General features: G+C 39.4%; 1 protein-coding gene across 6 annotated transcripts in view; it reads right to left on the bottom strand.

Annotated features, from left to right (window-relative positions):
- Positions 1-12771, bottom strand: part of PATJ (PATJ crumbs cell polarity complex component) — a 394842-nt gene that overhangs the window by 10337 nt on the left and 371734 nt on the right. The gene's annotated exons all lie outside the window — the stretch shown is intronic.

Here is a 12771-nt window from a genome sequence, read left to right as displayed (position 1 = left end):
GCCTTAGCAAATACCTTGGTGTCATCCTTGACCCCTCTTCCTTTTACAATCCTTTTCAATCCCCATGCAACTGGTCTTCCTATAAAATCATCTCTTGCTCGGAATTTTAAAAAAGCCTCCTCACTGGCCTCCCTGCTTCAGCCTCCCAGCCCCACTCAGCCCATCATAGCAGCTAGAATGTTTCTGTTAAAATACAGAAGATTAGTTCACTCTTCTGCTTAAAACTATCCAAAGGAAATCTGGACTCCCTTGGATAACAGGCTGAAGTTCTTAGATGGTCTATGAGGTCATCAGTAGGTGACCTGCTCATGACTCCTCTTTTGTCTCCAAACTTTTTCCCCCGTGTTCACTCTGCTTCTTGAACACAGGTCTCCTGCATTGCAGGCAGTAAAGAATCTGCATGCAAGGTGGGAAACCTGGGTTCAACCCCTGGATTGGGAAGATTCCCTGGAGAAGGGAAAGGCTACCCACTTTAGTATTCTGGCCTGGAGAATTCCATGGACTGTATAGTCCATGGGGTCACAAAGAGTCAGACATGACTGAGCGACTTTCAGTTTCACCCTGCTCCAGCTACACTGGCCTCCTGGCTTTTCCTCTAACGTGCCAGAGACATCTCCACCTTGGTGCTTTGCAACTGATGTGCATTTTGCTTGGAATTTCTGCATCCAGTATGTTCATGGCTAGCTCCTTCACTTCTCTCAGGTCTTTAAAACCACCTTCTTTGGCCACCGTAACTAAAATTCCCACAGCAATGTCCCAGCCCAACATTTTATGTTGTTTAAAAAGAAACAACAGGCCTCCAGCACAGAAACAGATGCACAGATCAGTGGAACAGAAGAGAGAGCCCAGAGATCAACCTACACACCTATGGCCAATTAATCGAGGACAAAGGAGGCAAAACTATGCAATGGGGAAGACAGTATCTTCAACAGTGGTGTTGGGAAGACCAGACAAGTACATGTAAAAGAATGAAATCAGAATTTTTTTTCATACCACATACAAACATAAATTCAGAATGGATTAAATGTAAAATTGGAAACTGTAAAACTCCTAGAAGAAAACATAAGCAGTGCACTCTTTAATATAAAACTTAACAATATTTTTTTGAATCTGTCTCCTTAGGAAAGGGAAACAAAAGCAAAAATAAACAATGGAAAGTAATTAAAAAGTTTTTGCACAAAGAAGGAAACCATCAACAAAATGAAAAGGCAAATTACTGAATGGGAAAAGTTATTTGCAAATGACATGTCTTATAAGTGGTTAATATCCAAAACATACAAAGAGCTCATACAACTCAAAATATATATATTAAAAAAAATGAACCACCTGGTTAAAAATAGTCAGAAGAGCTGACAAACATTTTCCCAAAGAAGACATATAGATTGCAAAAGGGCCCATGAAAAGATGCTCAACTTCACTAATCATCCTAGAAAAGCAAAGCAAAAGCACAATGAGACAGCACTTTACACCTGTCAGAATGTCGACTGTCAAAAAGACCACAAATAATAAATTGGCAAGACTAGAGAAAAAAGGGAACCCTAGTACACTGTTGGTTGGCGTGTAAATTGACACTGCTGTAATGGAAAACAGTACAGAGCAATGTAAGTGTCCATCAATAGATGAATAGATAAGGACTTCCTTGATGGCTAAGATGCTGTGCTTCCAATGCAGGGATTCCATCCTTGGCTGGAGAACTAGATCCTATTAAAGATCCCACATGCTGAAACAAGGATAGAAGATTCTGTGTGCTGCAACTAAGACCGGGCACAGCCAAATAAATAAATAAATAAATATATTTTTAAAACTTCATTTTAAAATAAAAGAACCCTTGACTTAAAAAAAAAAAAAAAAAAAACCACACGAATGGACAAAGAAGATGGACACAATGGAATACTATTCAGTCATAAAAAATTTGCAATTTTTGCAAAACTTTGCATCCACATGAATGGACCTACAGGATATTTTGCTTAGTAAAGTAAGTCAGAGAAAAGTACATACTGTTTTCACTTATACATCAGTTCATTTCAGTTCAGTCGCTTATACATGGGAACTAAAAAATAAGTGAATGGATATAACAAAACATAAACAGACTCACTGATACAGAGAACTAGGTTATCCATGGGGGGATGGGAAGGGGGGAGGTGTGAGAAAGGGGAAGGGGATTAAGTACAAACTCCTGGGTATAAGATAAATAAAATACAAGGATGTCATATACAGCACAAGGAATATAGCCAATACTATATGGTGACTTTAAATAGAGTATATGTTGTACACCTGAAACTAATATTAAGACATTGTAAATCAACTATATTTCAATTTTAAAAATTAATTAAAACAAAAGAGGAGAGAACAAGATGGCAGAGGAGCTGGTGGATGTGGAGTACATCTCTCTCCACGGATACATCAAGAATACACCTTCAGACAGAGCAATGCGTGCAGAACACCAGCTGACAGCGGACAGGAGTACCTGACCAGTGGGAAAGAATATATAGAACCACGCAGAACTCGGTAGGATGAAGGAACTAGGGGGAAAAACAGGAGTGTTAGTAGGACTGCACCTGCCCTCAGTGGGTGGGAGAACTGAAGCAGGGGTCTGATCCCGACAGCGGGGCAATTGTCTGAGTCAGAGGAGAAACATTTAAGGCTGAGAGTGAAACAGCTGATCTGTAGTAGCCTAAATGGAATGAGAATCAGGCAGTCCTTGCCACAGCCATACATATGCCGGGCAGGAATGCGGGTCTCCTGGAAGGGGCAGAGGCAGGAGCTGGAGTTTAGGGATTGTGCAGCAATCCCAGTTTGGGGGCTGCTGTTGACTGTGGAGAGATGGATCGAGGGGATATGAGGGAGGAGATCATGGTGGGAAATGCCTATGGAGGAGAGCCAGGCAGCCCTGAAAGCAAGGCAACACTACTGAGTCACGCATAGGGGTTGGAGCCATTACCATAGCCTCTCTCTCTCCACGTGTCAACAACAGCAGCTGAACAATAGAGAGGCTGGACCATCAAACACCTGAGGCACTGAACTACAGAGTAGGACCTCAGCCAGGGTGCCCCTTTAAGTGCCTGATGCACTGATCTACAGAAAAGGACCCCAGCCAAGGGAGCCCTCTAGATGCCTGAACGGGTGGAGCTACGGAGAAAGACTGGTCAAAGAGGCCTTCTGATCGCCAGCTACAAGAGGTTCAAAAAAAGACTCTGATAGGGCCATAACTCCTGCTGCGGAGGCAGTCTGTGTCCCTGAGTACTTGGTGCCACCAGGGTCCCCGCAAGCCAAGCAGCTGCACCATCTTCACACTCAACTCTCACTGGGGCAGAGCTGCCACAGGCAAAAAAAAAAAAAAAAAAGTCTCGTGTTTATGTGCATAGGGTCGCTTTGGTCCTGTCCGACTCTTTGCCACCCTGTAGACTGTGGCCTGTCAGGCTTCTCTGCCAGAGAGTGGGTTCTCCAGGCAAGAATACTGAAGCTTATTGGCCAATACTAGTTGCCACACCCTTCTAGAGGACTATATTTCTACTACCCTAGGCACCAACCCCCCTGAGTACCTGGTGATGCCAGCACCACTGCAAACCAATCAGCTGCATCACTTCCATATCTGGCCTTCACAAGGGCAAACCCAAGCCCTCCAGCGTGGCCTCAGGAGCTAAACCCCAGTGGACAACCCACATGTAGAGGTGGAAATAAAACCACAATTGAAACCAAGAGGCAGTGCAGCTAGGGAAGAAGACCCAAAACCTTCCTACCAGCTGTACAAGCTGCAGATTAAATCCACACATCAACTAAGCAGACTGTGTCTATGGAATATATAAAAGGCCATTGAGAGCTCCCACAAAATAAAACGCCCTAGCTCTGATAGCTGTGGACATTGGAGGCAAGAACACACAGGAGCGGGACAGATTAGAATGTGAGCAGCCCCCACAGCAGGTCCAGAGATCAGTACAGTGTTGGAGGGCATCCTAGGGAGGTGAGGTGGACTGTGACTCCCAGTGAGGGAAAGGACTCTGACAGCAGTGACTCAAGGAAGACATTTATTATTCTTATATTTTGACTTGTTCTGTAGATTCTTTCAGATTCCCCGCCCCCCATCTGTTGTAGTTGTCAATTTTATTGGCACTAAGAAATCCAATTAAGCGTTTCAGCTTTTTTCGTTTTTTCTTTTTCCTCAGTCACATTTTTTATTGTCAATATAAATCTCTGCCTCTATGATGGGCTTTTGCAGTTCTGTGGAGTTTTCCTCTTTTTTTTTTTTCTTTTCTCTTTTTTAAATTAAAATTTTTAAACCTATTATTATTTTTTCTACATTTATTCTTTGTTTGCTTTTCCTACTATTCTTTTCCCTTTGCAGTTAATCTTTAATGTATATAAATCTTCTTTATCTACCTCTGTTTAACTTTACATATCTATTCTTTCTTCTTTTCTTTCTCTCCTTTCCTCTCAACGTATTTGTAGGTTTATTTTCATTGCTTTATTCTCCAATTGGCACCTTGCTTCAGTTTTGTTTTCCAGTTTGTGCTTTAACTAGTTTTGTTCTGGTAGATATAATTTTTGCTTTCCTTTGTTTGCCAGGTCAATCTATTGTACTTAATTTTTGTTGTACTGTTTTGATTTTGCTTATGGGTGTATATGTATATGTGTATATTCAGTCACACTTTCTACTGTTGTTATAAACCTATGCCTCTACACTGGGCTCTTGCAGTTCTGTGGAGTTTTCCTTTTTATCCCCTTTTTCTTTCTTCTTCCGTTTTTTTTTTCTCTTTTTATAATTTTAATAATTTTTTAAACCTATTATATTTTTTCTACATTTATTCTTTCACTTTCCAGTTTGTGCTTAACTTAGTTTTGTCCTTAACTGGTAAATATAATTTTTTATTTCCTTTGTTTGCTGGGTCAGTCTACTGCTTTATTTTTGTTGGGCTGTTTTCACTTTGCTCGTGGGTGTATATGTATATATGTATATTCCATTATTTTAATTATTATTTGCCTGATTTTCTAACTGCCATTTGCCTGGTGTTCATCTTTGGTTTCTCATTTTCAGATATTTGTTTCACCCTCCCTTAATGTCATAACAAACCACTTGTGGAATCTTCCTTCCTGACCAGAGATCAAACCCTGAGCCTTTGGACTCCAAGATCCTAGACTACCAGGGAATTAACCCTAGGGAATATCAAATAATGAGAACTCACAGAGAGGAAACCACTTGAATACAAGACCTGGCATCACCCAACCACCAGTAGCACCCTGTGCAGGACACCTCATCTAAACAACAAACAAAACAAAAATACAAACCAAATCATTAGCAGACAGGATTACTACCTCACTTAGCCTTGCCCATCAGAGGAAAAACAAACAAACAGAAACTCAGCACAAATCTCACCCTATACGAACCTCACACAAACCACCAGACCAACCTTAGGAGGGCAGAAACCGAAAGGAAGAAAGAATTCAACCTTCTTCAAGGAAAGAATTCAACTTTCCTTGAAGCCTGGGAAAAGGAGGCTACAAACACAATAACTTAAAAACAAGAAAAGTCAGAGAAATACTGCACAGATGAAGGAACAAACCAGAAATGCAGAGGTTCAAATAAATGGAGAGGAAATAGGAAAATTACCTGAAAAATAATTCAGAATAATAATAGTAAAGATGATCAAAAACCTTGAAAACACAATGCAGAAAATGCAAGAATCAATTAACAAAGGCCTAGAAGAATTAAAGAGTAAATGTACACAGATGAACAACACAACTACTGAAATTAAAAACACTCTAGAAGGAATCAATATCAGAATATCTGAAGCAGAAGAACGAATCAGTGAGCTGGGAGATAAAATGGTGGAAATAACTTCTGAAGAGCAGAATAAAGTAAAAAGAATGAAAAGAGCTGAGGACAGTCTCAGAGGCCTCTGGGACCATATCAAATGCACCAACATTTGAATTATAGGGGTCCCAGAAGAAGAAGGGGAAAAAAAGGATATGAGAAAAATTTTGAAGATTATAGTTGAAAATTTCCCCATTGTGGGAAAGGAAATAGCCAATCAAGTCCAAGAGGCATGAAGAGTCCCATACAGGATAAACCCAAGCAGAAATATGCCAAGACACATACTAATCAAACTAACAAAGACTAAACACAAAGAAAGAATATCAAAAGCAGCAAGGGAGAAGCAATAAGTAACATATGAGGGAAACTCCATATGCTTAACAGCTGATCTTTCAGCAGAAACTCTGCAGGCCAGAAGGGAAAGGCAGGATATATTTAAAGTACTGAAAGGGAAAAATCCACAACCAAGATTAATGTACCCAGAAAGAATCTCATTCAAAATTGATGGAGACATAAGTAGCTTTTCAGACAAGCAAAAGTTAAGAGAATTCAGTACCACCAAGCCAGCTTTACAACAAATGTTAAATGGACTTATATAGTCAAGATATACAAGAGAAGAGAAAAGACCTACAAAACCAACCCCAAACAATTACAAAATGGCAATAGGAACATATACATCAGTAATTACTTTCAATGTAAATGGATTAAATGCTCCAACCGAAAGACACAGACTGGCTGAATGGATACAAAAACAAGACCCATGTATACTCTGGCTATAAGAAACCCACTTCAGACCTCAAGACACATATAGACTGAAAATGAGAGTATGGAAAAATATATTCCATGCAAATGGGAAGCAAAAGAAAGCTGGAGTAGCAATCCTCATATCAGACAAAATAGACCTTAAAATAAAGATTACAAGAGATAAGGAAGGACACTACATAATGATCAAGGGATCAATCCAATAGGAAGGCATAACAATTGTAAATATCTATGCACCCAACATGCTGCTGCTGCTGCTAAGTCACTTCAGTCATGTCCGACCCTGTGTGACCCCATAGATGGCAGCCCACCAGGCTCCTCTGTCCCTGGGATTCTCCAGGTAAGAATACTGGAGTGGGTTGCTATTTCCTTCTCCAATGCATGAGAGTGAAAAGTGAAAGTGAAGTCGCTCAGTCATGCCCAACTCTTTGTGACCCCATGGACTGTAACCCACCAGGCTCCTCCGTCCATGGGATTTTCCAGGCAAGAGTACTGGAGTGGGTTGCCATTTCCTTATCCAATGCACCCAACATAGGAGCACCTCAATACACAAGACAAACACTAACAGACATAAAAGGAAAAATTGACAGTAACACAATAACAGTAGGAGACATTAACACCCCACTCACACCAATGGACAGATCATCAAAACAGAAAATTAATAAGGAAACACAAGTCTTAAATGATACATTAGATGAGATGGATCTCATTGATATATCTTCAGGACATTCCATCCAAATGCAGAATACACCTTCTTCTCAAGTGGAACATTCTCCAAGATAGACCACATCCTGGGTCACAAATCAAACCTCAGTAAATTTAAGAAAACTGAAATTATAACAAGTATCTTCTCCGACCACAATGCTATGAGACTAGGTATCAATTATAAGGAAAAAACTGTAAGGAACACAAACACATAGAGGCTAAACAACATGTTTCTAAGTAACCAACAGGTTACTGAAGAAATCAAAAGGGAAATAAAAAAAAATCTTCTAGAAACAAATGACAATGAAAACACGACAACTCAAAACCTATGGGATGCAGCAAAAGCAGTTCTAAGAGGAAGTTTATAGCAATACAATCCTACCTCAAGAAACAAGAAAAACATTGAATAGACAACCTAACTTTACACCTAACGCCACTGGAAAAAGAAGGAAAAAGGCCAAAATTAGTAGAAGGAAAGAAATCATAAAGATCCAAGTGGAAATAAAAAATGACAGAAACAATAGTAAAGATTAATAAAACTAAAAGCTGGTTCTTTGAGAAGATAAACAAAGTTAACAAACTCTTAGCCAGACTCATCAAGAAAAAAAGAGAGAATACTCAAATCAACAAAATTAGAAATGAAAAGGGCAAGGTTACAACAGACAATGCAGAAATACAAAGGATTATAAGAGACTATTATGAACAACTATATGGCAATAAAATGGATAACCTGGAAGAAATGGACAGATTCTTAGAAAAGCTCAATCTTCCCAGACTGAACCGGTAAGAATTAGAAGTTATGAACAACCCAACTACAAGCACTGAAATTGAAGCTATGATCAAAAATCACCCAAAAAACAGAAGCCCAGGACCAGATGACTTCACAGAAGAAGTCTATCAAACATTTAGAGAAGAGCTAATGCCTATCCTTCTAAAACTCTTTCAAAAATTGCAGAGGAAGGAACACTTCCAAACTCATTCTACAAGGCCACCATCACCCTGATACCAAAACCAGACAAAGACAACACACAAAAAAGAAAACTACAGGCCAATATCACTGATGAACATAGATGCAAAAATCCTCAACAAAATTCTAGCAAACAGAATTCAGCAACACATCAAAAAGCTCATACACCCTGAACAAGTTGGGTTTATTCCAGGGATGCAAGGATTCTTCAATATACACAAATCAATCAATGTGATAAATGATACTAACAAACTGAAAGATAAGAAGCATATGATAACCTCAATAGATGTATAAAAAGCCTCTGACAAAATTCAGTACTTGCTTATGATTAAAACTCTTCCAAAAAATGGGCATAGAAGGAAGCTACCTCAACATAGTAAAGGCCATATATGATAAGCCTATAGCAAACAATATTCTCAATGGTGAAAAACTGCAAGCATTCCCCTAAGATCAGGAACAAGACAAGGGTGTCCACTTTCACCACTATTATTCAACATCATTCTGGAAGTTCCAGCTACAGCAGTCAGAGCAGAAAAAGAAATAAAAGGAATTCAGATCAGAAAAGAAGTCAAGCTCTCACTGTTTGCAGATGACATGATACTGAACATCAGTTCAGTTCAGTCACTCAGTCGTGTCTAACTCTTTGCGACCCCATGAATCGCAGCACACCAGGCCTCCCTGTCCATCACCAACTCCCGGAGTTCACTCAGACTCACGTCCATTGAGTCAGTGATGCCATCCAGCCATCTCATCCTCTGTCATCCCCTTCTCCTCCTGCCCCCAGTCCCTCCCAGCATCAGAGTCTTTTCCAATGAGTCAACTCTTCACATGTGGTGGCCAAAGTACTGGAGTTTCAGCTTTAGCATCACTCCTTCCAAAGAAATCCCAGGGTTGATCTCCTTCATAGAAAACCCTAAAGATAGTATCAGAAAATTACTACGGCTAATCAGAGAATATAGCAAAGTTGCAGGATACAAAATCAGTACACAGAAATCACTTGCATTTTTACATATGACCAATGAAAAATCAGAAAGAGCAATTAAGGAATCAATCCCATTCACCACTGAAACAAAAAGAATTAAATATCTAGGAATAAACTTATATAAGGAGATGAAAGAACTGTATACAGAAAACTATAAGACACTAATGAAAGAAATAAAAAAAGACATAAACAGATGGAGAGATATTCCATGTTCCTGGGTAGGAAGAATCAATATTGTGAAAATGACTATACTACCAAATGCAATCTACAGATTTAATGCAATCCCTATCAATTTACCAATGGCATTTTTTCACACAACTAGAACATAAAATTTCACAATTCATATGGGAACACAAAAGACCCCAAACAGCCAAAGCAGTTTTGAGAAAGAAGAATGAAGCTGGAGGAATCAACCTTCCTGACTTCAGGTTATACTACAAAGCTACAGTCATCAAGACAGCATGGTACTGGCACAAAAACAGAAATACAGACCAATGGAACAAGATAGAAAGAGCAGAAATAAACCCATACACCTATGTGTGCCTTATTTTTTATAAAGGAGGCAAGAATATACAATGGGGCAAAGACAGCCTCTTCAATAAATGGTGCTAGGAAAATGGGACAGCTACATGTAAAAATGAAATTAGAACACTTCTTAACACCATATACAAAGATAAACTCAAAATGGATTAAAGACCTAAATGCAAGACCAGAAACTATAAAACTCTTAGAGGAAAACATAGGCAGAACACTCAGAATGACATAAATCAAAGCAAGATCCTCTATGACCCACCTAGAATAATGAAAATAAAAATGAAAGTAAACAAGTGGGACCTGATTAAATTTAAAAGCTTTTGCACAGCAAAGTGTGCTATAAGCAAGGTGAAAAGACAACCCTCAGAATGGGAGAAAATAATAGCAAATAAAACAACTGACAAAGGCTTAATTTCTAAAATACACAAGCAGCTCATACAACTCAATACCAGAAAAACAAACAACCCAATCAGAAAGTGGGAAAAAGACCTAAACAGACATTTCTCCAAAGAAGACATACAGATGGCTAACAAACCCATGAAAGATGCTCAACATCTCTCATTATTAGAGAAATGAATCAAAACTACAATGAGATATCACCTCACACTGGTCAGAATGGCCCTCATCAAAATGTCTACAAACAATAAATGCTGGAGAGGGTATGGAGAAAAGGGAAACTTGCACTGTTGGTGGGAATGTAAATTGATATAGCCACTATGGAAGTCAGTATGGAGAGTCCTTAAAAAACTAGGAGTAAAACCAATCCCACCCCTAGGCATACACCCTATGGAAACCAAAACTGAAAGAGACACATGTATCTCATTGCTCATTGCAGCACTATTTACAATAGCTAGAATGTGGAAGCAACCTAGATGTCCATCGACAGATGAATGGATAAAGAAGTTGTGGTGCATACACACAATGGACTATTACTCAGCCATAAAAAGGAACACATCTGAGTCAGTTCTAATGAGGTGGATGAACCTAGAACCTATTATACAGAGTGAAGTGAGTCAGAAAGAGAAAGATAAATATCATATTTTAACACATATATGAGGAATCTAGAAAAATGGTACTGAAGAATTTATTTACAGGGCCACAATGGAGAAACAGAGAATAGACTTATGGACATGGGGAGAGGGGAGGAGAGGGTGAGATGTATGGAAAGAGTAACATGGAAACTTACAGTACCATAGGTAAAATAGATAGCCAATGGGAATTTGCTATATGGCTCAGGAAACTCAAACAGGGGCTCTGTATCAGCCTAGAGTGGTGGGATGGGGAGAGAGATGGGAGGGTGTTTCAAAAGGGAGGGGATATATGTATACCTATGGCTGATTCATGTTGAGATTTGACGGAAAACAGCAAAATTCTGTAAAGCAATTATCCTTCAATAAAATATAAACTTTTTAAAGAATTGAGTAAAAAGAAAAGAAACTGGCCCCAAATAGAGCCACATATGCTAAGCCCTCCAAGGACTTAACACCTAGCCTAACTGCAGTTTCAGCTGCTCCTTAGAGTGGAATTTTAAACCAATCAGTCTGGAATTTCCTCATCAAGACCAATCAGAGAATCTACTTAATAAGTCCTACCAGAAATAATCCACTCTTTTAACTTCTTATCCTACCCTCCTTCCTATAAAAGCCTTACAGTTTTGCATAGAACCTTGGAGTACCATTCTATTTGATAAATGGGATGCATCCCAGTTATCATGAATAATAATAATCCATGAATAATGATATAATAATTCATGAATAATAATATTCATGAATTATTGAATAAAGATAAACAGACCTTCAAATTTACTCAGTTTAATTTTGTTTAACAATCTCCTCCTTTCCTGCTTTATGTTTTCTTACTACTATCACTATCTAATTAACTGTATATATATTTTGCCTTGTCTTGTCTTGAAAGTGTGAAAGTGAAAGTCCCTCAGTTGTGTACGACTCTTTGTGACCTTATGGACTATACAATCCATGGAATTCTCCAGGCCAGAATACTGAGTGGGTAGCCTTTCCCTTCTCCAGGGTATCTTCCCAACCCAGGGATCGAACCCAGGTCTCCTGCATTGCAGGCGGATTCCTTACCAGCTGAGCCACAAGAGAAGCCCTGTCCTGTCTTATCACTTCATATTAGCATGTGAGGACATGAAAGTTTGTCTGTTTTATTCACCACCGTATCCCCTTTACGTAGAACATGTCTATATAGGTGTTCAAGTAATATTTGATGAATGAAAGAACATCTCCTGATTTCCTATGATTCGTGTTTGTTCTTGTTGTTGTTCAGTCACTCTGCCATGTCTGACTCTACAACTCTGTGGACTGCAGCACGCCAGGCTTCCCTGTCCTTCACCATCTCCTGGAGCCTGCTCAAGCTCATGTCCATCAAGTCGGTGATGCCATCCAACCATCTCGTCCTCTGTTCTCCCCATTTCCTGCCTTCAGTCTTCCCCAGCATCAGGGTCTTTTTCAATGAGTCAGCTCTTCGAATCAGGTGGCCAAAGTACTGGAGCTTCAGCTTCAGCATCAGTGCTTCCAATGAACATTCAGGATTGATTTCCTTTAGGATTGACTGGTGTGAACTCCTTGCAGTCCAGGGGACTCTGAAGAGTCTTCTCCAACACCACAGTTTAAAAGCATCCATTCTTCAGCCCTCAGCTTTCTTTACCAGCTTTCACATCTATACATGATGACTGGAAAAACCATAGCTTTACCTAGATGTACCTGTGTCAGCAAAGTTATGTCTCTGCTTTTTAATATTCTGCCTAGGTTTGTCATAGCTTTTCTTCCAAGAAGCAAGTGTCTTTTAATATCATGGCTGCAGTCACCATCTGCAGTGATTTGGGAGCCCAAAAAATAAAGTCTATTATTGTTTCCATTGTTTCCCCATCTATTTGCCATGAAGTGATGGGACCAAATGCCATAATCTTAGTTTTTTAAATGTTGAGTTTTAAGTCAGGTTTTTCACTCTCCTCTTTCACCTTCATCAAGAGGTTCTCCAGTTCTTCTTCAC

This window comes from Ovis canadensis, chromosome 1, assembly GCF_042477335.2.
Source record: "Ovis canadensis isolate MfBH-ARS-UI-01 breed Bighorn chromosome 1, ARS-UI_OviCan_v2, whole genome shotgun sequence".
Taxonomy (NCBI): Eukaryota; Metazoa; Chordata; class Mammalia; order Artiodactyla; family Bovidae; genus Ovis; species Ovis canadensis.
This window is presented reverse-complemented; position numbering and strand designations above follow the sequence as displayed.